General features: G+C 36.0%; 1 protein-coding gene across 4 annotated transcripts in view; it reads left to right on the forward strand.

The window, feature by feature from the left end:
- Positions 1-3470: 3470 nt before the first annotated feature.
- The window catches only part of CNTN1 (contactin 1), a 365959-nt gene continuing 343661 nt past the window's right edge, over positions 3471-25768 (forward strand). For 2 of the 4 annotated variants that reach the window (XM_043563336.1, XM_043563338.1), the window contains exon 1: positions 3499-3612. The gene's annotated coding sequence lies outside the window, so the exon portion shown is untranslated. Of the gene's footprint in view, positions 3613-25768 lie in introns of all 4 variants that reach the window. The other 2 variants (XM_043563335.1, XM_043563337.1) reach the window with 2 other exon arrangements.

Below are 25768 nucleotides of genomic sequence, written 5' to 3' on the forward strand. Positions count from 1 at the left end.
AGTTTCCTTTCCTCTCACCAAGATTTAATCACTGGTTGGAGGAAATTGGAATGTTTCAAGAAAGAGGGCCAATGCCGGGTGGAAGAAGGAGGGGATGGATGGCAGGAGAATTCAATAACAGGGCCAAGGGAAGTTTAGCAATGTAATATCCAATAAATTGTGCCGTGGAACTCTGCGAGTGATTAGGGAATCAGAGCCAGCCAGAGAACCAGGCAAAATGTTCCTACTGTTTCTTATAGAGATTTGCAAATAGGTTCTATCCCAGGCTGTCAGTGGGGATTCAGACTGATGTTTCTGCGGTTCTTTTTTTCCTCACTTTAGGGACAGCATGTGCTGGAGGCAATCTGCCTAGCTAGCCACCCATTTTCATCAGCTTTCTTTGTACCTGAACGCCAGCCCCAATTATTCTGATCCCAGTCTTCTGAGGCAGACCCCAAACTTACAAGCAAACTTAGTCTCAGCTACTTATTATGTCCTGCTTAATTTCCACTTAAAGTGGCATGCTCTCATATAGTTTTATAGATGCTGGAAGATGGGTACACTGTTGGGTCAGAATTTTTTGAAAATTTCAAAAGGATGGGTGGTTCGGGGAGGAAAAAGGGCAAGAACTCTGGTGGAAGATATACCAGAGAAAGTTATTGTTCATTATGCTGGTAAAAATAATGAAGGAGTTGCTCTAAGATCTGGGTTCTAGATTCACATTTGCTTCTGAGTAGGTACAATACCCTGAGCAAATTATAATAATTGATTGTCTCCTTCACAGACTAATGGTGGAAATTGATAGTTTCTGAACTTCTTTAAACTCTCACATTTTATAAAGCATATATTCATCTGTAAGTATATATTATCTCCTATATACCAAGCATTAAATACCTAACTATTTTTTAATTACCTTTACTTTCAAAGGAATACGTTTCCTTGGCTACTTCCATTTCCTGAGTTGTGAAGTGGAGCTGATAATGATTCTTCTGCTTACTTAAGAAAAAAAAGGGGGGGGCGGAGTTTATCTGAAAGTGATCTGAAAAATGTAAAATGTGCTGTAGCAGATACTTTTGATATATTCATATACGTAAGAACATACTTATTCCAGGAACAGAGGGGGAGGTGTTGCTCTCTGAGATAACAAGCAATAACCTGGAGATAATTTGTTTTATTTGAAAATATAAGAGGTGCCTGATGCCCAGATAGAAATTTTAATTATTTTAATACTGTTCCCAAATTGTGTGTGTGCACACACACATACGCACTCCTAGAGAGCTGTAATTATATCAGTAAATATACAGAGTAACACTGTATATTTAAAAAATAAATATGCTCCATGAGAGCTTGCCTACCTTATTCACCACTATATTTGTGATAGCAATATTTGTTGAAGAAAGGAATGAATTAAGGAATGAAAGAATGAGGATAGCAGAGATCTTTAATATTCTTTTCACTTCCAATTTCAACTCTTGTGCTAAACCCAATGTTCAGTTTCTTTCCTTGATATTTCACCTTCTCCTCTCTGCTTAAATTTAGGGGAAGGTCTGCTAGAGTTCATCGCTACTCAAAATGATTTAGGTTTAGGAATTGAAAGAAGTTAGTGCTGAAAATACATATGCCTGGGGCACCTGGGTGGCTCAGTTGGTTAAGCGTTAGACTCTTGATTTCAGCTCAGGTCAAGATCTCACAGTTCGGTGAGTTACAGCCCCACTTCAGTCTCTGCCTTGACCCTGTGCAGTCTGCTTGGGACTCTTTCTCTCTCTCTCTCTCTCTCTGCCCTTTCCCTGCTCGCGCTCTCTCTGTCTCCCTCAAAATAAATAAATTAACTTAAAAATATTAAAAAAGGAAATTACATATTCCTTACTACAATATTTTACTATCTTTATTGCTTCCTGTTCAATGTATTATTTTTCTTTAGTTCCCTGGCACCTAACACAGGGTGTGGCACAGAATAAGTGCTCAGTAAATGCACTAAGTAATGAATGATTGGTCCAATTCAATGGAACAATTGGTGTGGGTCCCTGGGGTGGAGACACAAACTAATGGGCATATTACGTGGAAACATGGCTGAAAGGTTTTGAAATTTCCCATTGCATTTTTAGTTATTCCCAGTCAGTGGTAAGTTAAGTTCCCAGCATAAAAGCCATATCTATTGTTCTCTGTAAATTATCTCTAGGGTCCTTTCCCACTTCCAAGTACATTAATTTGAATCATCCAGTTTTATGAAGAGAACATTTTATGAAGAGTCTCCCCTAATGGTAATAACAACCATAAGCACTAAGCTAAGAGCCTACACTTATTTAGCATTTAATAACAATGCTATCTTCTCGCACAGTTGTCCAGTGGGCTGTGTTATGCTCAGCACAAGTTAAGACGGCTACTTAATTTAGGTGGATGAAGAACTTGGCTATTTGCAAAAAGGAGGTAGGCTGGAAGTGAGACGATTGTTTTCTAATATGGCACTAAAACAAGACACCTCCCTTCCCCCAATTTTATGGTACTCCTTCTATCATTTTCCCCACTTAAGAATTCTGTGGGTTGATTCACTGATTCCACCTGGCCAAATGGCAGAGATGAAAGATGGGAACAAAATGGTTTTACCCTTGCTCCCCTTCATCTAAAAGGCAGGTTTGGGATTACCTATGTTGGGGTTGGCTTAAGCATCCTCTGCAGCCTCAGGGTTTGAGCATAAAAGGAATGAGGGACTAATATCAGTAGAAGAGAAACAGATCCATTATCAGTCTGGTGGTGATTATTTTAAGACTTCCACCACCAAATGAACTGCCTAAAGCAAGTTCCTTATGCAGTTTGGCCTTAATTTCTCTCTTTTAGTCTTTCTGGAGAGGTTATTATTGCAGCGTCTTCCCATTTAAAGCACTGTTCCCACCAGGGAATATTTTGGAGTCTCTCTGCAGTACAGAAGAAACAGTTCAACCTTTATTCCACAGGAAAAACTACCGGGTTACATTTAGGAAAAAAAAAAAAAAAAAAAAGGAAACTTGAAATAAATAAACACAACCCTCATGTCTTTTTATTTCTTGTGTTTTTTTTCACGTCAATATACGTATTTCTTGTATTTTTCTTCATTCTTAACTGAAGTTCGTGCTTCCCTATCAAGGCACTGCTCCTGATATTTTCTCCTGTCAAATTTCCCAGAGCAGATGGTCCCTTCAGGGAAGCTCTGGAAAGTGCTGGGTGTCTGGTGCTGCCTGGCCCTTCCCTCCCTCTTGGGGCCCCAGATGACAAGCCATCAAACCAGTGTCCCTCCTCTGAGGGGTCCTTGATCCTTTGGCAGCAGGGTTTGGTTCCAGGGACTGCAGAGACCCTTTGCAGTTGGGCTTAGCAGCTACCTCAGTCCGCAGCAAACCCTGGTCTGGGGTGAGAGTGGCATCCCGCCTGTCCAATGAGAGGCGCGGGTTTCTCTCCGGGGCCCGCCCCGCTTTCCCCGCGGCCCCAATGACCGCTCTAAAAGGCCCGGCTTCTGCTGTCAAGTAGCTAGGCAGGGCTCCGCCGAGGCTAGGAGGGGCGCCGGGTGCGGAGATGCGCTCCCAGGTGTTTGCAGCGGAAGTGGGAAACCTGTAGGTTATGGTCCAGCCGCGCGGCGCCGAGGCGAGCAGGAGCACGGAACAGGTAGGAGGCAGGACTTTTCCTTCTTTGCAGCTCGGAAAAAGAATGCGTATTTTCGTGCTACTGTTGCCTGCCTTCCCCTTCCCCCAGCTCTGCCCCGCCCTCGTCACCCCCAAATTGATGTGGTCGCCGCAGCTCTGGTCGCGAAGTACGGCTGGAAGGACCGGGATGGAGGTCGTCTGGGTGCTGCTGGGAAGGAGGGGCGCGGGAGCCCCGGTGACGGGCGGGGCAGGGCGGCAGTGCCCTGGGAGGGGGGACCGAGCCCCCATCCGCGTCTCGTCAACTTTCCTCCCGGAGGCTTTGGCCGCCGCGGCGGGTGTTGCGCCCTAGGAAAGCCATGTCGACCCGCAGGGGAGGGTTTGGATGTCAGCAGCCGGGAGCCCGCAGGTCTTCCTAACCAGGAAGGGCTTCTCCTTCTCCCCACGCCTGTCCGCACCCACTCATTTTCCCTCTCGACCCTTGCGTCTAGACTAGCACATCCCTGCAAAAACTGGGAATGACTGCGCCGAGGGGAGGAAGGCACTTGTTTGTTCCCCGGCTCCTCTGTGAAGAAGTGATGCGGTGGGGAAGAAATCCCGCAACTCTAAGGGCATTTACCGATTAATTATGCCTCCAGTGAGAAAACCTGGGCCCTTCTCCCCTATTTACTGCAGGCCAGGGAGGGGAGAGACAGGAAAGCTTCTCCTCTCTCTTCTAGTCTGCCGATGTCCATGGGGACCCACCTCCTAGCCTGGTTTCTAAAAAATGGGTTTATGCACAGGGATTCCAGAGACTCAAGTAATTGTACCCGGATGGGCTCCCCGCGGCTGCAAGGCAGCCTCCCTGGATGACCGCATCTGGGTAGTAGGTGTTGGCCCAATGCCGGTTCCTGCCGGAGTCGGATTGCTGGAAACAGTAGGCAGAAGAATCGCAGGGAAATTAGAGGCTGCATCACTCTAGGGAAGCGATGACACCCTGCTTTGAAAATTATTGAAAAATTGGGGTGATGGGGAAGAAGGAGAGAGGAAAGCTGCAACCTTCTCTCGTTTATTCATGCCAAATACAGCATGGGCATTTGCATGTGTGCTTCTGTGTGCACATCTCCAAGGTGGGGCTATATATAGCTCGTTTGCCTGCTGCTGAGCAGGCTGCCTGGGCCTTCTGAAGCAATCTGGAAGCACTGAGTGGGAGGGGCAAAAGGGAATCAAATTCTCCACTGGGGGAAAAGCCTGAGAAGATGTGCTCAGACTGAGGAAACCCTGCATGAAATGATGTTTCTGTAACATGTCTGAAGATCAGTATTTCCAGATATTATTTTGAATACATCCTTAGAGTGTGCTATTTCCCTGAATTTTTCAGCTTTACAGTGTACATATGAGCCTTACCAACCTGAAGTGTAACACACACATGAAATAAATACATATCATATCCAAGATATTTTATTAAACTCATCAGAGCATAATGGTTTCTATATGCCCTGCCTTCCTTTTTGGGTTGTAAATGTATTTGGATGGTAACTTACAGATAGCAGCAATTGGAGAACTGGGGGGAAAAAGATCCACCCACCTTGCAAGAGGTAAAACTAAGGGACCTTTGAAACCTTTGAAGTTGGTATAAATCTATTTCTTTGTACAGATTTTACTTGTGGATCTGATATTTAAATGTGCGCTGCTTTTTCATATCTATTTGCACTACACGGACTTTGTTTTATAAATGTATGTGCATTTATTTTTCCCATTGCCTGAAATTATTTAATCCTGATGATAACTTTTTCGTTTTCCTGGATGAGAAAACTAAGATTTAGAGGACACCTGTAATTTGCCTAAAGCTTTCTGAAATTCCACTATTTCCACCCTAATATTTCAACAACCTACTATGAATTATATTGCATAGCAGTTTCCCTTCAAATAGAATACCTCAGCTTCCTGTGATTTTTGGTATTGATAACAAAATTTGCTCAGTGTTATACCAGTAACAATACAGGCCAAGGTTACTCAGTTATCCAGGCACTCGGTCTTATTTATTTATTTGCATAGCCATTTACGTATATCTGATTTGTCTTCTAATTGGGCAAGGAAGTACTTTGCAGAAAAAGACCATGACCTATGTTTTTGTATACTCCACAACACTGAACACAGTTCTAAGTAGCCTCAAAGATTCTTGTTGAGTAAACATCATACTAAGGAATGATTTGGAGCAATGATTTAGGGATAATATATTTATCCTATATATTGGAAAGCTGTGTGCTGAGAACTACTTTTGGAAACTTCCCTTAGCTCTTTTATTCTCTCGAAAGGAGTAATGGATGACATCAGACATTTCTATATCCTTCCACAAAATAATTGAATTCTCCAGTAGGGGTTATGGCTATGTATAAGTTATTCTATATATTTTCTCTTATCTGTGCCCGTGAGACAAACTAGAGTCCAAGTTGAAACAGATGATTTATACTTTTCTGTACAAAACATGCAGTGTTAGATCTCTATTAAAAGAGAGATCAACAGGGGCGCCTGGGTGGCGCAGTCGGTTAAGCGTCCGACTTCAGCCAGGTCATGATCTCGCGGTCCGTGAGTTCGAGCCCCGCGTCAGGCTCTGGGCTGATGGCTCAGAGCCTGGAGCCTGTTTCCGATTCTGTGTCTCCCTCTCTCTCTGCCCCTCCCCCATTCATGCTCTGTCTCTCTCTGTCCCAAAAATAAATAAATGTTGAAAAAAAAAACTTTAAAAGAAAAAAGAGAGATCAACAATGTCCATCCATTTTTATATACAAATTGGGCCACAGTTTACATCCTAGCAAAGAACCCATTCTAGGTCACCAGTAAGCTCTTCATTAAGTCCAATGTTCATTTTCTTTTACTGGTGTATTGTTCATTTTTCTTCCCCTCTGAACTGCCATTTTCCATATTCTCCATCTCCTCCTTGATCTTTTACTTTTTGATACCACCAATGATCTGATGTGATAATTTTTTTCTAACTTTTTTTCTAACCTTTTCTTTGTCTTCCTCTTAATCTCCTCTTCCTGCTTCAGGTTTTCAAGTGAATTCCCCCAGTTGATGCAATTTATTTTATTGGGAACAAAATTCTCTCCTGCATTTATTTTCTCATCTCTCCTCCATTAGCCATTTCAAATTACTAGCCTAGCAGCTAAGAACACAGGCTTTGGAAGGAAGCCTACTTCTGCTATCTATATATCATTATGCAGATAAGTGAATGTCAGTAAGTCAACTGGGGATTATAATAGCACTTACCTCAGAGTTTTTTTGTGGGATTTTTTTTTTTTTTAGTATTAAATAAGATAATGCACACAACACTTTTAAAATAAGGCTTGGCTGTAGTCATTACTCATAAATAATAGCCATTAGTAGAAGTACTGTTTAAAGTTGTGATAATATACATAGTAAAAACTTTTTTCCCCCCCATCAATAGTCATCACCCTTCAACTGGCTTTTAGCAAAGCATACCACAGTTTTCCAGGCTTCTGGTTTGTGATTATTTTTTTTCAGACTTCCTTCCTCTACCTCCAAGTGCCCACAATCTATTCAATAATTAATTTATCCATTTTTATTCTGATCTCCAATCTGTATCATATATTTTTCCCAATACCAGTGTATATGTCATTGCATGCCTTGGATTAGTAGAGGAGGCAATTTTTCAAATCTCCCAATGTATGTTTTCCTGTTTTAATCTAAGATGTCACATATTACTGACACATTTTAATTTTCATTATTGATGATGCTCTTCTTTGCAACTTTTCCTGTGCTTTACTTCATATATTTATATCCATAGTGCTAACTTTGGAGCAAGGACACTTAGGTTCAAATCCTGAGAATAGGACTTACCAGTTTTGTGACTTTGGAAATGTAGCAGGAGGAAGATAGATTATTATTTTGTTATGGTTGTATGAACAATGTAGTGTATAAAATGGCATTCAAAAGTATACCTATTAATATTACATTTAAATAACACTTTTATAAAGAAATACAGATTTTTTCAGGAAAAATTGAAAATGAAAGAAAATTCCACCATGCAGAGAAATCTACTCTGAACCTTCCAATTTTATTTCTGTGAATATACCTAGGTATTTTAAACATACAGTTTTAGAATTCAAGTGAATATTTATTTTTATATTTAGCTTTATTTCCCACTTAACATCATACCATAAACATTATTTTATTTAATATTTTTACTAACCAATTTTTTAATGGCTGCCACCTATTCTTTTCTATAGATAGAGACTTTAGATTGTTTCCTGTTTTTTACGTTTATAGAAATGAACATGGGAGTGCCTGGTGGCTTAGTTGTTTAACCATCCAACTTTGGCTCAGGTCATGATCTCATGGTTCCTGGGGTTGGAGCCCCTTGTCACGCTCTCTGCTGGTAGCTCAGAACCTGGAGCTTCCTTCAGATTGTGTCTCCCTCTCTCTCACTGCCCTTTCCCTCCTCATGCTCTGTCTGTCTCTCTATCTTTCTCAAAAATAAATACACATTTTTAAAAAAAAGGAAATGAACATGATTATACATTAACCTTTGCAATTTTGACCATTTCCTTATAATAACTTCACAGATATTACTGGGTCAGACATGTAAATATTTTCATACTCCTAGTGCTCGTTGCTAAATTGTTCCAGGGAAAAGTTTATGCACAAATTGATACCCAGTGTCAACTAATTGGGCAAGATTCTCATTAACATTTGGTATTGTGGTTTAAAAAATTGTGACTACGTTGATAGTAGAAATTGTGGATCTGGTTATTCTTTTGAATTATGTTTCTATGATTTTGGATGATTGTGAGATATGTTTTCATGTTTATTGGCTCTTTGTATTTCTTAATGTGTGTATTTTATTTGACTTTATTGGGTTATGTTTTTCTTAACTTGTTTCATAGAAGAATCTATTGTATACTGTGAAACTTTTCTTACTTTTTTTTTTTGCCTTTTACCTTTTATGTTTTTGGACATATAGAAATTTTTAATCTTATTGTAGTTTAACCTATAAGTCTATTTGCAGTAGTATTTATCATTGCCTTAATGCTCAGAAAACTTTCTTCTGACAAAGAATTGAAATTAAAACACACATTTGAGGGTGCTATTGCTGAGCTTGTTTTATTCTTTGAAGTGGGATTTGGCTTACATATATCGTGTATATATCACTGTGTGAAATGGCTCCTGGGGACATATAAAATACCCTCTCAGTCTATTAAGATCCCATTATTATTTATGTGGCTTTCTCATGAAGTGAATAGTATCTTAATTCTTTCTGAGCTACTGTTGTCCATTTCAGAAGTGCCACGGGGCAAAACGTACTATGGAAGATATTAATGACCAGGTTACTCAGCCAGAGCAAGGCACATTGTTTGCACAATTATCTGAATGACTCAGGCACTAAATCTGCTTTTGCTAGGATTATCCAGATGGTCCTTAATTCACTGGATAATTGCTCACTCCTGTACTTGATTTTGATGATGTAGACCTGTGTCATTGTTTCCCTGCAGTTTTATTTGTTACTAGTCTCTAATACTGAGAGTTGGTCACATTCGTTTATGAGAAGCAGTTTCCTTGGTCTTTAAAGAACGTATGTATTAGAATTATGCAAAGCTTTGCAGGAAGGTCAGTTTAACCAGTTACAAATGGTGTGATGTTTGGCAAGTTACTTAATCTCTGTAAATCTTTCTTTCCCATGTAGGAAATGAGGATATTCAGAGTTTAGGGTCCTTACGTGAGCCTCCCTCTCTTATAGTCTCTTCTCAAGCACATCCTCCACACCCTCATCAGTTATCTTTCTAAAACCAATTCCATCCTGTGTCTCCTCTACTGATAGTAACATGCCTAAGGTCCTTTGCATTTCACCTAAAGTTCTGTATTAAATGGTCCCTGATTAATTCTCCAAGTTCATTTTTTTATTATTCTAGTCTCTTCCATCTCCAGTCCCACAATGCCAGTCACACTGAACTGTTTGCATTTCCCCTAATGCATCATGTTTTCTCTTTTTTCCTCAAACTTCATTACCTATCCATACTCTCTTCTCTGCCACAAATGACCTGTCTCCTTTCTGCAGTGTGACTGATCTGCCTAACATTTTCAAGGCTTAAGTCAGCTGCCACATTCTCTAGGAAGACTTCCTGAACTTCTAGGCCGAGTTTGGGGTCCTTATTTAGTGCTTCCATAACAACCTGTAGATACCCCAACCATAGCACTTACTATACTAAATTGTAACTGATTGTTTATGTCTATTATCCCCACTGTAAGCCCTAAAGGATAGAGACCATGCCTTCTTCCTTTTTTAGGTCCAGTTAAGGCTCTGACATATAGTTGATACTTAATAAATATTTTCTGAAGAAATGAATAAAGGAAGGTTAAGATTCTTGTTTTCAGGATTTCAATGAATAAAGGATTTGTATCACTACCTTGGAAACAAACAACTAAAAACTAGAAGCTATGTCAAACTTCACCTGTTTTTTTCAAGAATTAATTTCCTGGTTCTGTTGATTTATACAAGATACATTAAAAAGAGTCCTTTAATAAGCAATTTTGACATGAAGATTCATGCCTTGGACACTGCATAGACACTGAATAGTTCCCAAATGCTAAACTGGTAGGTAACTCTCTTTTAAATCTACATTTTAAAAAGAATAAAAGATGTGTGGTTACATGGATAATGTACATATATATTTAGTTTTATTGGAACTAATATTGACAAAACGAATCCCCCTCTCTTCATTTAATAAGAGGCCTTCCATTGGTGTGATCTCCAGAAGTTTACAAAACATGGTTACATTCATAACTGCAGTTTATCCTTTGCAACAATTCTGAAAGTTAGATGGAAAGGCATGATTATTCAGACTTACAGATAAGGAAACAGGCTCAGAGAAATAAGTAATTTGCCTAAAATCATGTTAGCTAGTGGCAAATCTGGACAAGAAGTAAGGTCATCTTACTTATAGTTGTTTGTTTGGTGTATTATGGTTAGCCAAAACATCTCTCCTCAATGCCAGCCACCAGTCTGCCCACGTCTAGGACACTGATATTATACTGAGACTCTGGAACAATCCAGTAAAAATTCACTGCACTAATATTTATAGACAGTTTTTACTTTGGTTTTTAATGTCTGAGATGAAACCTACTGATAGGAACATTGTGTCAAAAATATTTTGAAGTCTTGTGTATATTTGATTATTTAGACTAGATATGTTTATGTGTGGGTACATATTACATTTATAATTTTTTTTTTTTTTACTTCAGGACGTATTTCTTTTTTTTATTTTTTCTTTTACTTCAGGACGTACTTCTTTGTTTTTTTAAATTTTTTTTACATTTATTTATTTTTTGAGAAACATAGAACACAAGTTGGGGAGGGGCAGAGAGAGAAGGAGACACAGAATCCGAAGCAGGCTCCAGGCTCCGAGCTGTCAGCACAGAGCCTGACGCAGGGCCCAAACTCATAAACCGTGAGATCATGACCTGAGCCAGAGGCCGACATTCAACTGACTGAGCCACCCAGGCATCCCAGTACATATTTCTTTTTATTTCTGGCAACAAGTACAATGCTCTTCACACATGTCTTCTTTACTAGAATTATTAAAATACCTTTTCCAGATATTCCTTTTTTTCTTCAACGTTTATTTATTTTTTTGGGGACAGAGAGAGACAGAGCATGAACGGGGGAGGGGCAGAGAGAGAGGGAGACACAGAATCGGAAACAGGCTCCAGGCTCTGAGCCATCAGCCCAGAGCCCGACGCGGGGCTCGAACTCACGGACCGCGAGATCGTGACCTGGCTGAAGTCGGATGCTTAACCGACTGCCACCCAAGCGCCCTGTTCTTTGAATTTAAAAGTCTCTTATGGTTTGCCTCCCTCCCTCTCTGTTTGTAACTATTTTTCCCCCTTCCCTTCTCCCATGGTCTTCTGTTAAGTTTAAGTTCCACATATGAGTGAAAACATATGATACCTGTCTTTCTCTGACTTATTTCGATTAGCATAATACCCTCCAGTTCCATCCACGTTGCTGCAAATGGCATGATTTCATTCTTTCTCATTGCCAAGTAGTATTCCATTGTATATATAAATCACATCTTCTTTATTCATTCATCAGTTGATGGACATTTAGGCTCTTCCATAATTTGGCTATTGTTGAAAGCACTGCGATAACCATTGGGGTACAATGCCCCTATGAATCAGCACTTCTGTATCCTTTGGATAAATTCCTACTAGTGCTATTGCTGGGTCGTAGGGTAGTTCTATTTTTAATTTTTTGAGGAAACTCCACACTGTTTTACAGAGTGGCTGCACCAGTTTGTATTGCCACCAACAGTCCAAGAGGGTTCCCATTTCTCCACATCCTTGCTAGTATCTGTTGTTTCCTTAGTTGTTAATTTTAGCCTCTCTGACTGGTGTGAGGTGGTATCTCAGTGTGGTTTTGATTTGTATTTCCCTGGTGATGAATGATGTTGAGCATCTTTTCATGTGTCTGTTAGCCATCTGGATGTCTTCTTTGGAAAAGTGTCTATTCATGTTTTTTGCCCATTTCTTCACTCCTTTTCCAGAATTAAGTATACAGTATTCACATTTTCAGTTTGGTTTAGCATGTATTATATATAAACTTGGAGAATCTAGTGAGTCAATTATGTTTTTCAGAATTAATGAAAGTATTGAAAAAAGACATTTATGAAAAATAGATGGATACTTACCTAGAGCATTGAAGTAGCCTAGTTTGAAAATTAAAAATACTGAGATATGAGGCTGATTTTTCTATTTGGCTTTTGTAAGCAATGTGTTCTCTGTAGTCTCACCTCAATTATTGATGACAAAAACCATTTATTGAGCACTTACTCAGTGTTGGGCTTTGTTTTAAATGTGTTCAATGTGATTTCTCCTAACTTAACCAATCCAGTAAGTGGATTTGTATTATTTTTACTATTCTTCAGATGAGAAAGATTAGAGATACTAAAAAGCTAGAATTTACACCCAAGTTATTTAACTCCTAAGGCTAAATTATTATTAGGCTTAACGCCTTTCCATGATATCCGGTTTTAGTTTTCTGTGAGTCACATTTTAAATTTTCTCCATTTTAGGTGACCAATATCTATCTCAAATAAACTTAGTATCCACACAAGAGATTAAAACATTTTAGAATGAACATATGTTCATTCTAAATATATTAATTCTAAAACATTCATAACATTACATGTTTTATTTATGGATATCATATAAACAAAGTGGTCTTCTACTATAGTGATTTACGTGGGGCAGTTTCCCAAACATTAAGTGATTGCAATGTGTTTTTTAAAAATTTGTTATTTTAACTTAGATCTATGCATCAGAAGTATTTATGCATTTCTGCCTTAATTTTGCTTCCTAACACCAGGAACCATAAACAGTAATGCTATCTTAAGGCATCTCATCTTATAGTATTTAATTGTCATGGTTACAGAAAGTACAGATTTGCTATCTATAACAGACAATATTGCCTGCTAAAATATTACAAATGATATTTATAATATTCCAGTTTGGGACTCAACTTGCTTAATATAACATAATTTTATGTCAGATAAAAATTCCCATGGCATAATATTTTTATGCAATAAATATACTATATTTTAATTGAAAACCTTTAAAAATACCTACTGGATTGATTGACTATATTTTTACATATGTTATTTAAAAAATTTTTTAACACATTCATTTTTGAGACAGAGAGAGACATAGCATGAGCAGGGAAGGGGCACAGAGAGAGACACACACAGAATCCAAAGCAGACTCCAGGCTCTGAGCTGTTAGCACAGAGCTGGACTCAGGGCTCAAACTCAGGAACCTTGAGATCATGGTCTGAGCTGAAGTTGGACACTCAATCGACCTAGCCACCCAGGCGCCCCAGAATATATTATTTTAAAGATCATAGCAACTCCTTTTTGGTACTAGAAAATTAACCCAGCTTTTTTTAAAAAGTTGTTTTTAAATTTTGGCTTAGGCACAAGTTGAATGGCAATGAAACTAAGGCCTTTGCTTTAAATAAAACATTGTATTGTATTGTTTTGTTTTGTTTTACCCTTTTAACTAAAGAATAATAGAAATACAGAGAAGTGTCAGTTAAATGAGCTGAATGAGAAGTACAAAGTAATTCTACCCATGAAATCAACCTTCCATTCAGGATGGAGAACCTTGTCTGCACCCAAGAATGCCTCTTCCAGCCCCTCCCAATCACTACCACCTTGCTCTTCCCCGAAGGTAGACTCTATTCTGACTTCAAGACCATAGAATAGTTTTTGCCTGTTTTTGAAATAAATATAAACAGAATCATATATTCTGCAATTTTTTTTTTGCATCAGATTTATTTTGTTCAACCTTTTGGGTGAGAAATATCCATGTTCCTGCATATAACAGGAACATTTTTCTTGCTCAATAGAATTCCATCTAATGAATACTTCAGAATGTACATATCTGTTCTGCTTGTTGGGCATCTGGGTTGTTTCCAGTTTTGTATTATTACCAATAGTTCTTCTATGTACATTTGTTATTGTACATGTTTTGTAATACGCAATTACTGATTCATAGGCTAATGCTACATAGAAATTGTTTGCTTTTTCCCAAGTGGTTGAGCCAATTTCCAGTCGAGCCTGTGGTGTATGAGATTTCAAGCTGTGGCTTAGCTTTACCAACACTTGCTCTTAATAGTGTTTTTAACTTAAACTACCCTAGTGGCAATGGATACCTAATTGTGGTTTTAATTTGCATTTTTTATTAATAAATTAACACCTTTTTTATGTGTTTTGGCCATTTGAATATGCTCTTTTGAAGTGTCATTCAGAAATTTTATCCAATTTGCTATTGAGTTATCTTTTACGTATTGATTCATAGGAGGTTCCTTATATATTTTGAATTTGAGCCCTTAGAAAATGTTTGTAAATATCTTCTCCCACTCTATGATTTGCTTTGCCACTCTTAATGTTATCTTTTATCAGCAGCTGTTCTCAGCTCTAATGTAGTCCAGAATTAGTATTATTTTGGTCTTGTTTAATAAATCTTTCCTAACTATAAGTTACAGAGATTTTTTTGTATTGTGTTCCAGACACTATATTGTTATACATTTCATCTGGAATTCATTTTTGTGTGTGGTTTGACTTTTGCTTTCTTAATTCTATGGATTCAGAAGTCATCAGGGGCATTTACTGAAAAGGCTGTCCTTTCCCCACTGTTTGGCAATGCTACTACCTCTGTTTTAAATCAAGTGTACCATGTATGGGCAGATCTGTTCTTGGATTTGCTATTCTGTTTCACTGGATTATTTGTCTATCATTGTGGCCATAGTCACAGTCGTAATGAATAGATTTAAATTATGTCTTAGTATTTGCTAGAGTAGTTCTCTAGCTTGCTAATCCTTTAAGTTTGTCTTGACTGTTATCGACTCTTTGCCTTGCTATATAAATTTGAAATTTTCCTTATCAATTTCTACAAAATCCTTGTTGGAATTTCACTAGGATGGCACTTAATCTAGAAATCAATTTGAGTGTAATTGACATATTTAAAAACTCAAGTCTTTTATTATGGCTTATATATATGTGTGTGTGTGTGTGTGTGTGTGTGTGTATATATATATATATATAGCACTTTTTTAAGATATTTAAAAACTCTTTAAATGATGTTTAAATTTTTCAGTGTGAAAGCCTTGCACATATTTTGTTGTATCTATTCCTAGGTGTTTGATTTTTTTATGCCATCATAAGCACTATAATTTCCAAATTTCCAATTTTATATGTTGACCTTTTATAGACTTGTAAAGCTCACTTATCAATGTTAATTTCTCTGTTGATTCCTTTTACTTTTCTAGATTTTCAGTTGTATCATTTGAGAATAATGAGTTTATTTCTTTTGATCCATTCTTTATAACTTACTAAAAATTTCCCTTTTTGTACTGCCTAGGATCTCTAGTGCAATGTTGAGTAAAAGTGGTGATAACTTATCTTTGTCTCATTCCTGATATCATAAGAAAATTCCTCCAAACTTCACCATTAAGTATTAGATTTTTCTGGAAAACCTTTATGAGGTTAAGGAAGTTCCCCCCTATTTCTATTTGTTAAGATTTTTTTAAAAATTTAATAATTTTAAATTATTTAGATGACCATATGATTTTTCTCTTATGCTAAGTTATTGCAGTGGATTATATTGATTGATTTTCAAATGTTAAACCCGATTTCTGGAATAAATTTGACTCATTCATGATCTGTTTATTACCCATTATGTATATTGCTGGATTAGGGTTGATGATGTTTTGCTTAGGATTTTTTTTAGCTATTTGTTTTTCAATTTTTGTAATATTATTTGGTTACAGTTTAGTCTTAAGTTTATGTTGGTTGAACTCATAAAATGAGTTGGAATAGATTGCCTCTTTTTATTTGCTAAGATTCTGGATGATACATGTTAATTTCTTTCTTAAATATTTTATAGAATCCACTGGTGAAGCCATTTGGTCCTGAATTTTTTTGTGTGTGGTACAATTTTAAATGAAATAATCAATTGTCTTAGGAGTTATGAGTTTATATATATTTCCTAATTATTACTTAATCTTTTTTTGATAAGTTTTTTTTCTAGGAATTTATCCATCAAAACTTTCAAATATATTCGATAGTATTTTTGAAAATAATTTTTTACTATTTTTCAATAGCTATAAAAATTTTAATGACGACTCTTTCCATTCATTTAAGTCCAACCACAGAGCTATTATTGACGTTATATATATATATGTATATATATATATTTAAAATAAATATTTTTATGCATAGACTATAATTTTAAATATACTACTATCAAAATTGCATCATACTATATAAAATGTTCTGTTGCTTTTTAAAAATCTTGGTCAACTTTTATTTCCTTACCTTATAGTACTAACACATTCCTTTTAGCATTGCCAAGTACCCCGTAGCATGGAACCTAATTTGTTGATGTCCCAGGATTGGCTCTTTGGGTTATTTCCACTTTTCTTTCTTTTAAGAATGTGCAACATTGTTCTACATGTGCTTCTGTATATTCCTGGAACTATTTCCCTAAGATACATTTCTACAGTGAAATTGCTGGCAAGAGATGCATCTTTTACACATTATCACTATTTCAAAATGGTCTTTTAAAGAGATTGTACTAATTTATAATCCTAGTAACAGGAATAAGAATGTTTGCTTTTGCATCTTGTCTTCGGTGTTGAGTCTTGTCAATCTTTCAAACACTTGTAGAAGATTTTGTCTTGCCAAATTAAGCTTTAAATAAAGAAATTATATTAGAGAAGCATAATTATGTGCTGATGACATCATAAGCATAACATTTTTTTGCTATAGATCAAGTTTTATTATTTTATGCATAAAAATATTTTAATTGTTATTAGACTTGTAGAACATTTCAGTTAAAATGGATCCTATGTTGTTTTCATAAAATTCAAGAACTGAGAAATTCCCTTGCTTTCATTGTCATTTTAGGGTCATAGACTTTCAAGATAATATATGATATGTTTGCTCATGCAGGAAAGACTGTAATACTAGCTATTCAATAGACATAGATTTAAGTCAATATTCTGGTACTGAATAGGTATGTATTCTTGGGAAATGTACTCAACTTCTGTAACCCTGAGTGACTTCATTTTGTAAAGTGAGGGGAATAGATATGAAAGTATGTTTGCAGTATTTTCTGTCTGATTGTTTTCTAGGTTTGATTTAGGTAATCATCTTAGTTAGGCAGGTGCCTCTTGTCTTTCACTTAACTATTTATGACCCTCTCAAAGTTGCTTTTTCTTCAAGGAAAACAAAAACATCAGCTTTCAGACGAGGCAAAGGATCTCTCTCCCCTGAATAATCTACAAAGCAGGTCCTTCTGCTAGAAATGCAAAGAAATAAAGTGAATAATAATTTTTTTCATCATTTGTTCTACATTGTATTCATAAGGGAGGGAATAAAAGGGAGAGAGAGAGAGAGAGAGAGAGAGAGAGAGAGAATGAGAATGAGTCCAGAAATACAGATCTACTGTGTGGTAGACATTGCACTGGAGCCTGGAAATAGTAATGAATAAGTCAGACTTTTCCTTGCCTTCAAAAGTGTTCTAAGCTAAGTGGGAAAAATAGATAAAAAGATAACCCCAAACTGTGATGAGTGCTTTAATGCAAGGAGAATCAGTGTGTTAGGTGAATGGTCTATGTCAGGGGCATTTAGTAGAGCATGACTGATTCAAATAACTGAAAGAAATCTAATATATGATAGAGTATAAACTATACAGTAGCTAGATACATGGCTGAAGAATGGAAAATAGTTCTTTTAAAGAATGTTCTTTGTATTTTAGCCTAGGAGCAATGGTTGCATAAGACAGTGGTTTAATATCTTAAAATGTTCTTTGAGGATTTAATAAAGTAAAAGAAAGATATTAGTTAATAGAGGACTTTGTAATTTCAAAAATGTTAAGGAAATTTACTCCAGATTTGAAGCAGCATATCTACACAATTCTCAATAAGAAGTCTTGCTCCAAAATTGGCTGGCCTGTAGTCTCTAAATTGTCTCTTTTGATAAACTCTAATCATAATTTCATTTTTTACTTCATCTTGTTTTTATAATTTTATGAAAATGCCCTTTGAGTAATTACGGAAAAATTTAGTAAATGTACTAAGTCATATATTTTCATCTTAATGTTTTTCATAGCATCTTTAAGAGCTAGATTTCTGCTAAGAGATACCTATCTTTTTAAGAGCCATAGACATCCACAGGTGTACAGGACTTTGGATTTCATCCCCAGCCATGGCTGAGAGCACCAGAACGCCACCATGCTTATTTGAAACACATATGGTTTCCTGTTTGCATATAATAATATTTGTTACAGAGGCATATAAAATGGGCATTTATTACATGCCTAAATCACTAAAGAAAGATTTCTAGTGGTAGTGAGATCTTTAGAGATATTTGAAACAGAGGGTTTCTATAAAATGCTCCCTGTGTCTGATATCACTGGACTGAAAAATTTTTCCTTCTTTATTTTTATGGTGGTAAGGTGGATAGCTGTAAAGAGGAAAAATTGCCATTACTACTGACCTAAATGAACTTATTAGTCCTGGTAAAATGAACTTAAAGAATCACTGCTTAACATGTGAAAAGCTTATACTTGCAATAAAAAATATTTATATTTTCTGATACCCTGCTAAAATCATATATTGAGAAGTCACAACAAATATCTGATGTTTAGTGATTGTACATAATTTCTTATTTTTTTTTTTACTTTCTGTCTCCTTTGAATGCTGATGTTGTTCAGGTAAGTATCATCCTGAGGTATACCGACGATACTGGTCACTTTTTGAATGTCCAGAAGTTTTCTAATGTACTTTTCAAAGCCAGTTATTGCCCATTAGTTGATTCATTTGAGAATGAAAATTTAAGGAAGCCTTTCCCCAAGGGGATTTTGTTTCAGTCAGAGAATATTTTCCTTCACAATTGGTTGCAATGTTTTTTGATCTGATACTACCATTTGAATCTTGATTTATTATTTCTGCTTCATTATTGCCATGGTTGTTCGGTTCAGCTGACAAATGCGTATCTGTTCATGTTTCCCAGACTTGCTCATATTTGAGATGGGACAAATGCTGTGGATAATGGATAGTAATGGAGAATTATTTAATTGATAGCATATCATTGTTTTCTTCAATATTTCTTTAATAATGGACTTCAGACAGAATCCTGAGCAAAAGCAACATCTGTTTTTTTTAAAGTATCATCAATACTTTATAATGAGGTAGAAAGTTTTGCTTGTGTCTGCAATGTATATCTAGCAGGCATCTTCTCCCCTTTCAGATTACTCTGTGCCACCTCATTCAGGAAGTTTCTCCTAGCCTGACTTCTTCCAGTTATATTAGCACCTCTGCGTTTATGTCCCCAGTGTACCTCTTACAAACTTCTACCATAGTCCCTTCATTATTCATATTTATACCTATGTCTGCCTTTCTTTACTAGAGTGAACATTTAGGGATATTCAAGTCTCCATATGTCTTTTTTATTTTAGTAAACAAATAAGATATTCTAGAAATGTTCTATTGTAAAAATATTCCATATTATGAAAATACAAGAGGGAAACCATCAGTGTAATAGCAGGTGCTCACACTACTTTCTTCATGTTGGTAAATACAGTTAAAATCCTACAATTGTTCTGCAAGTGATATACAATGGGGCAGTGGCTCTCAGACTTGGCAATTTATAAGAATTACCTGATATTATTTGTTAAAAATGATGTTCCTGACCTCCATCAATACAGAGTCTGGTTCAGTAGATCTGAAATATGACCCAGAAATCTGCATTTTTAACAGCATTTCTTGTGGGCCTGTGTTCCAGCCCGGGTCTGGCTCTGTGCTGACAGTGCAGAGCCTGCCTGAGATTTCTTTCTGCCCCTCCTCCCCTCTCAATATAAAGAAATAAAAACTTAAGAAAAAATTCAGTCAGCCTAGATGGAGCCAATGCTCATAGCCTAATAATACATACATATAAACACACGCGCAAGCATGCGCGCGCGTGCACACACACACACACACACACACACACACTTACGGCAGCAGCTCAGACTAAACCTAAAAAAATTGCTTTTAAATACATTAAGGATCACCACGTTGCCAGAGCCATTATTTCTTTTTATCACTCAGTTCACTGCTTTCCCCCCTTCCTCTTTCCTTTTTATTATCTTTTTTGTTGGTATCGAAAGATGACTTACTACAAGTATCACTAGCCAGCCAGGGCATCCTATTCTTTCATGTTAAATACTAACCTATTTTGATGCATAAAATAATTTAATCTTTGGGTCTTCTGTTGTGCTTGGCCTTTCTTTTCTTTTCTTTTCTTTTCTTTTCTTTTCTCTTTCCTTTTTCTTTTCTTTTCTTTTTTCTTTTCTTTTCTTTTCTTTTCTTTTCTTTTCTTTTCTTTTCTTTTCTTTTCTTTTCTTTTCTTTTCTTTTCTTTTCTTTTCTTTTCTTTTCTTTTCTTTTCTTTCTTTTCTTTCTTTCTTTCTTTCTTTCTTTCTTTCTTTCTTTCTTTCTTTCTTTCTTTCTTTCTTTCTTTCTTTCTTTCTTTCTTTCTTTCTCCTTTTTGATAATAAGCATGGATGAATGATTGGTCTCGAAAACAAGTGCCTAACTGGAGTAGGAGGAGGAAAGAAGTGTAAAGAGGGAGCAATATTATGGAATCTTTAGTTTCCTGGGTGACCTTTGGAGGGATGGTTTATGGATTGCTAAGAATATTAAAATAAGATGTTGTACTTTGCCAAGTTCTTAAGGTGGTTGGGAAAAATGAATAATTTATTTACAAACTCAGAGCAAAGATAACTTGCTCTAATTCTTATATAAATATTAATAAAATTGATTCATTATTTTACAATATGAATTTCCCCAGTGGCTTTTTATTTCTGCGTATATTTTTCCACTGTAAATTGTTTTATGTACTAGAATTTTGTGTCTAATTTGAAGTTTACATTTTTCTTCCATTTATTTGGTTTTATATTTGAGAGAAATAATAACATATTACTCACAGATATGCTTTTATATTAGAAATCAAACTGTATCACTAAGATTCTCTATTCACATTTTCTATTAATTATTGCTTTCTGATAATATACTGAAAAATTTCCATTGACTATTGTCTGATCTAAGGTGGTATGACTATGATGACTGATAGCCAATTAAATACTTCTTAAAAACAAACTGAGAAACAATGCTACAGATGTTGCCACAAATCATGTTTATTCATATTGCCTTCTGTTTTTGAAAAGAGTACTGAAGAACAAAGGAATTTCTTTTAGGTTTTTGCTAATATGTAGGTAAGGAGACCATCTTGCTGGATTCAGCAACTATTTTATTTATTTATTTATTTATTTATTTATTTATTTATGTATTTATTTATTTATTAGATTTCTTAGTGTAATTGACACATAACCTATTTATTTCTGTTTTTGAATTTTAAACCAGCCTTCCTCTCCAACACTTCTGGAACATATTTTGGAAGATGACACTAATATGTATGTTACTAAAAATATCAGTGTCAAGTGAAATGCCTTAGTAAATTAAATATGGCTTCACTCAACATGTCTGTATCCCTACTTCTGTCCTTTAAACCTCAGAGAGAGTGATCTTTTCTCTTTCCTAATTCCAATACCTCTACTTGTATTCTGGATCTCAATTTCGTACAGCACGAGAAAATATTTGCTCTTGTAGTTATATGCTTTCTCCCCAGAAATTCCAATTTTTTTCCTACTCAGCTCCCTAATTTTTCCCTATGTTCAAACTTTCAGTTTTGTTTTTCTACTAACTTTTCTAGCTACTTTTTAAACTTCATTTTGTTCTCTTTCTTATTTTAGAATTACTAGTCTGTAGTTTCTAAATATATGACCTAAGCTACGGCAACATTCTCCTTCCCTTCTTCCAATTCATTGTAATGAAAGAGGAAAGTCAATTTCTGTCTACATGTTTTTCTCTTCCTAGTTCAGGATTGCATCTGCCCACTTTTTTAGTGTTGTCATTGTATCCATTATTACCTCTTTCTTTAATCTTCAACCTTGACCTCTCTACTAGTTTCCTGATGTCAGCATTTAAGCATGCCTAATTCTCTTTCATCTTAAAAACATGCAGACAAAATTAAACAAACAGAATCCTTCCTTGAACTCTTGCCTCCCACAAGCTACTGTATTTATTTTTCCCTTTTCTGTCCCACTGCCAAATTTCTTTGAACTTTCATCTATGTTCAGTTTACCTTTTTTTTTTTAAGAGAGTTTGGGGAGAGGGCCTAAGGGAGAGGGAGAGAGAATCTTAAGCAGGCTCCATGCCCAGTGCAGAACCCGGCATGAGGCTCAATCCCACGACCTTGGGAGCATGACCTGAGTCAAAATCAAGAGTCAGATGCTCAACTGACTCAGCCACACAGGTGCCCCTCACTTTGCCATTCCTTACCTTCAATTTATTCTCTAATCTCTGAAACCTGGTTCTTATACCAGACATTTCAGTAAAACTGTGCTTTATAAGGTCACTCAAATACCTCTTAGTTCCTAAATCCTGTGGGTACCTTTCACATAGCACCTACTAGACCCTTTGGCAGATGCTACACTCTTGAATTTCACTTCTTGTTAAAATAGTTTGGTAGTTTGGATTTATTGTTAAGACATTTTCGTTTTTCTTTCATTCCCACTGTAGTTAAGCATATGACCACACCCATTGGTGTTGTGCCCAGTCATGTGACTTGCTCTGCCCAGCGGCATAGTAGTGGGTGTGAACTAAGCGGACATTATGCATCTGTAGTTTGGCTTAGTTCTTATACTCTGTTATCTGCTGTGAGAAGCACATATGCTGAGAACCTGCTCATCCAAGGAGAATGTGGAAACATGTGAGCAGACATGAAGTCAATACAAAGCTGGGAGCCAAGCACACTCACCCTGAAGCATATCTGGCCCAAACTGTGGACTTGTGATCAAAAAAAAAAAAAAAAAAAAAGGAACTTGTTATAATTTTGGAATGTTTGTTTTGCAGAATTATTGGGCAATAGCTCATGGATATAATGCAGTTCCTTGGGATTTCATGGAACCATCTTCTGGTTTTTAAGTCTTAGAAACCTTTGTAACCTTTCTAGTCTTTTCTTTACCTTGCTTTTAAGCTTAAATTTTCTGAGACTTCTGTCCTAAACCCATTACCTCAGTTTAAATACATTTACTATGAGATATTATTTCCAATGATGGTTTTGATTGCTGTCTATATGCTGATAACTTCAAAGTCAATAATTTCAATTTGACTTATACAGTAGGCACATCTTGTTAAAAATGCATTGTATATTTTCACTTAGTGGTTTCCAGTTTAGTGGTTTAATAAGCACACTAAACTCTATTTCCTGAATGCTGTGCTTTTATCCACAATGTATTTTAAGTTTATTTATTTGCTTTGAGAGAGAATAACGTGTATCTCTATGTATGTAGAGAGAGAGGTAGAGAGAGAATCCCAAGCTCCATGCTGTCAGCCTGTCAGCACAGAGTCTGATGCAGGGCTTGGTCTCATGAACTGTGAGGTCATGATCTGAGCTGAAATCAACAGTTGGATGCATAACTGACTGAGTCAGATGCCCCTCCCCAATCTATTTCATACTGAACCACAGGAAAGAAAAAATTTAAAACAGTTCTGTATTATCAATAGCATTACACAAATTAGCATGGGAATTAATGATTTATTGCATTTTTGCTTTATGCCTTTAAATGAATTATCTGACTTAATTGTCAAAATGACTCTGTGGATTATATATTATTGTGTCCTCCTTTGCAGATGAGAGACCTAGAAATCAAATAATCTATGATTAATCGGTAATAGGGGATGAGCTAGATCAAATGCAAATCTGTATGACCCTAATGCCCCACATTCTACGGACATCCCCAAACCACTAATGCAGAAACAACTTATTTGAATATTCTCCACTCACTAGAAGAGCTCTTTAGAAAATATATACCACCTGAACTTAAATAAGTATTGGCTAATAAGCAAAAAAGAAGATTAAGAAGTATGTCACACATACAAAAATATTGGCTGCTTATTTAAATTATAAATTTATGGAACAAACTCTTCAATCATCTTTTTAATATATATCGTATATATTCAACAATAACCATTACTGCTCCCTAAAAAGAAACTTCCTTGCTATCCTCCAAACAAACCACCCACATTACTGCTTCTGTGTCTTTGTTCATAATATTTGTTATAAATGGTGGTATCCTGTCTCTACATTCATTTGAAGCTTAAGGCTTCTATGAAAGATTCTCAGATTATTTCCAATGACACTAGTCGATTTCTTAAGGACCCATAATATTTATTTTTCTAATTGATCAACTAAGATTCATTGTAAAGTACTTACAAGACACTGATCTTAATCATATGGAAGTTTTCACATTATATGTAAATAGTATCTACCTCACAGAAATGTTCAACTTAGTTGGATTATGCAAGTAAAATATTACTATAATATAATTCTTCTATGTTACTTCATACTTCCATATTCCAACTTTTTAAGCTGTCTCTTGAACACAAAGTTTGTGTGGGCTTCCTATTTTATGTTCATTTGAACTCAACTACATTTCATTGAAGAGTTGTTAAATGAACTGAATCTTTTATTTTCAACCCCATATCATCGCTTTTTCTTCTACCATTTTCTCAAAAATATCATTGAAGTGACATAGCATCTAGAGAAATATTTCTCTCAAATCATGAATTCATAAAATTATAGGAATTGATTTATATATTGAGCATAAATTTAACTAAACTTTAAGTTAGCCCAAATCAAAGCTGCAGTCTCAAGAAGCTTATTTGTCCAGGTCTTCATCATATTTGTTTATACGATAGTAAATTAAAGTATGTGGAACCAAAAGTGGAAGAGATTTACTCAGTGATTTCTATTCCTGTATGCTAATAACCTCTTGATTATGTGGCATATTTTTGTAGGCAGATTTTTTTTTTAATTTATGAAATTGCAGGACACATGTAAATTGTTTAGAACAGTTTCTCACAAAAGAAGCATTTGATAATGGAACTAGTGGGGAAGTCATGCTGTTAATGTTATGTTTTTAAGGTCCTATCATGTCAAAGAAATGTGTCATGAAGGCACAAGAGAAGAAAGTTGTTAGTATTTAGGGAGAATACTGAGGAGTTATGTATGTAATGAAATAAATGAAAAGGTAAATAAAACGTCCAACCAGAAACTCTATGCTTTGTTGCCCTGAGAACCATTGGGAAGTAAAGTTATATGTCTTTTCTGTATTTGGTGCTTTGGTTTAATCTATTATTAAATAGCAGAATCCTACTGCTTTTTTCCCCTGGTATTTTCAAATTATACTCTGCTCTATTTGTCACTGCTAAGAGGAGCTAGATGAGGTCAAGTGACCTCCCTGAGAAGTAATTGGGATTCTTCTGATCACTCCAAGACTCTTTCTCTCTGACTACCTAAGTGGTAAGAGATTGGATGATTAATTATAGCCTCATTCTCTTCTCTTGTTAGAATTTGGGATACTAACTAAAAAACAAAATCAGGATTGACCACCTATGAATATAAATGTGTGGTCTATTATATAATATTTTGTATTGTAGTTAATATAAAAGTCAATATAAAAATTTAAATTATGTTTCCTTTTTTTAGATTATGTAATAGGTCTTCAAGAACTTTATGTTAATTT

This window comes from Prionailurus bengalensis, chromosome B4 (genome assembly GCF_016509475.1).
Source record: "Prionailurus bengalensis isolate Pbe53 chromosome B4, Fcat_Pben_1.1_paternal_pri, whole genome shotgun sequence".
NCBI classification, from domain to species: Eukaryota; Metazoa; Chordata; class Mammalia; order Carnivora; family Felidae; genus Prionailurus; species Prionailurus bengalensis.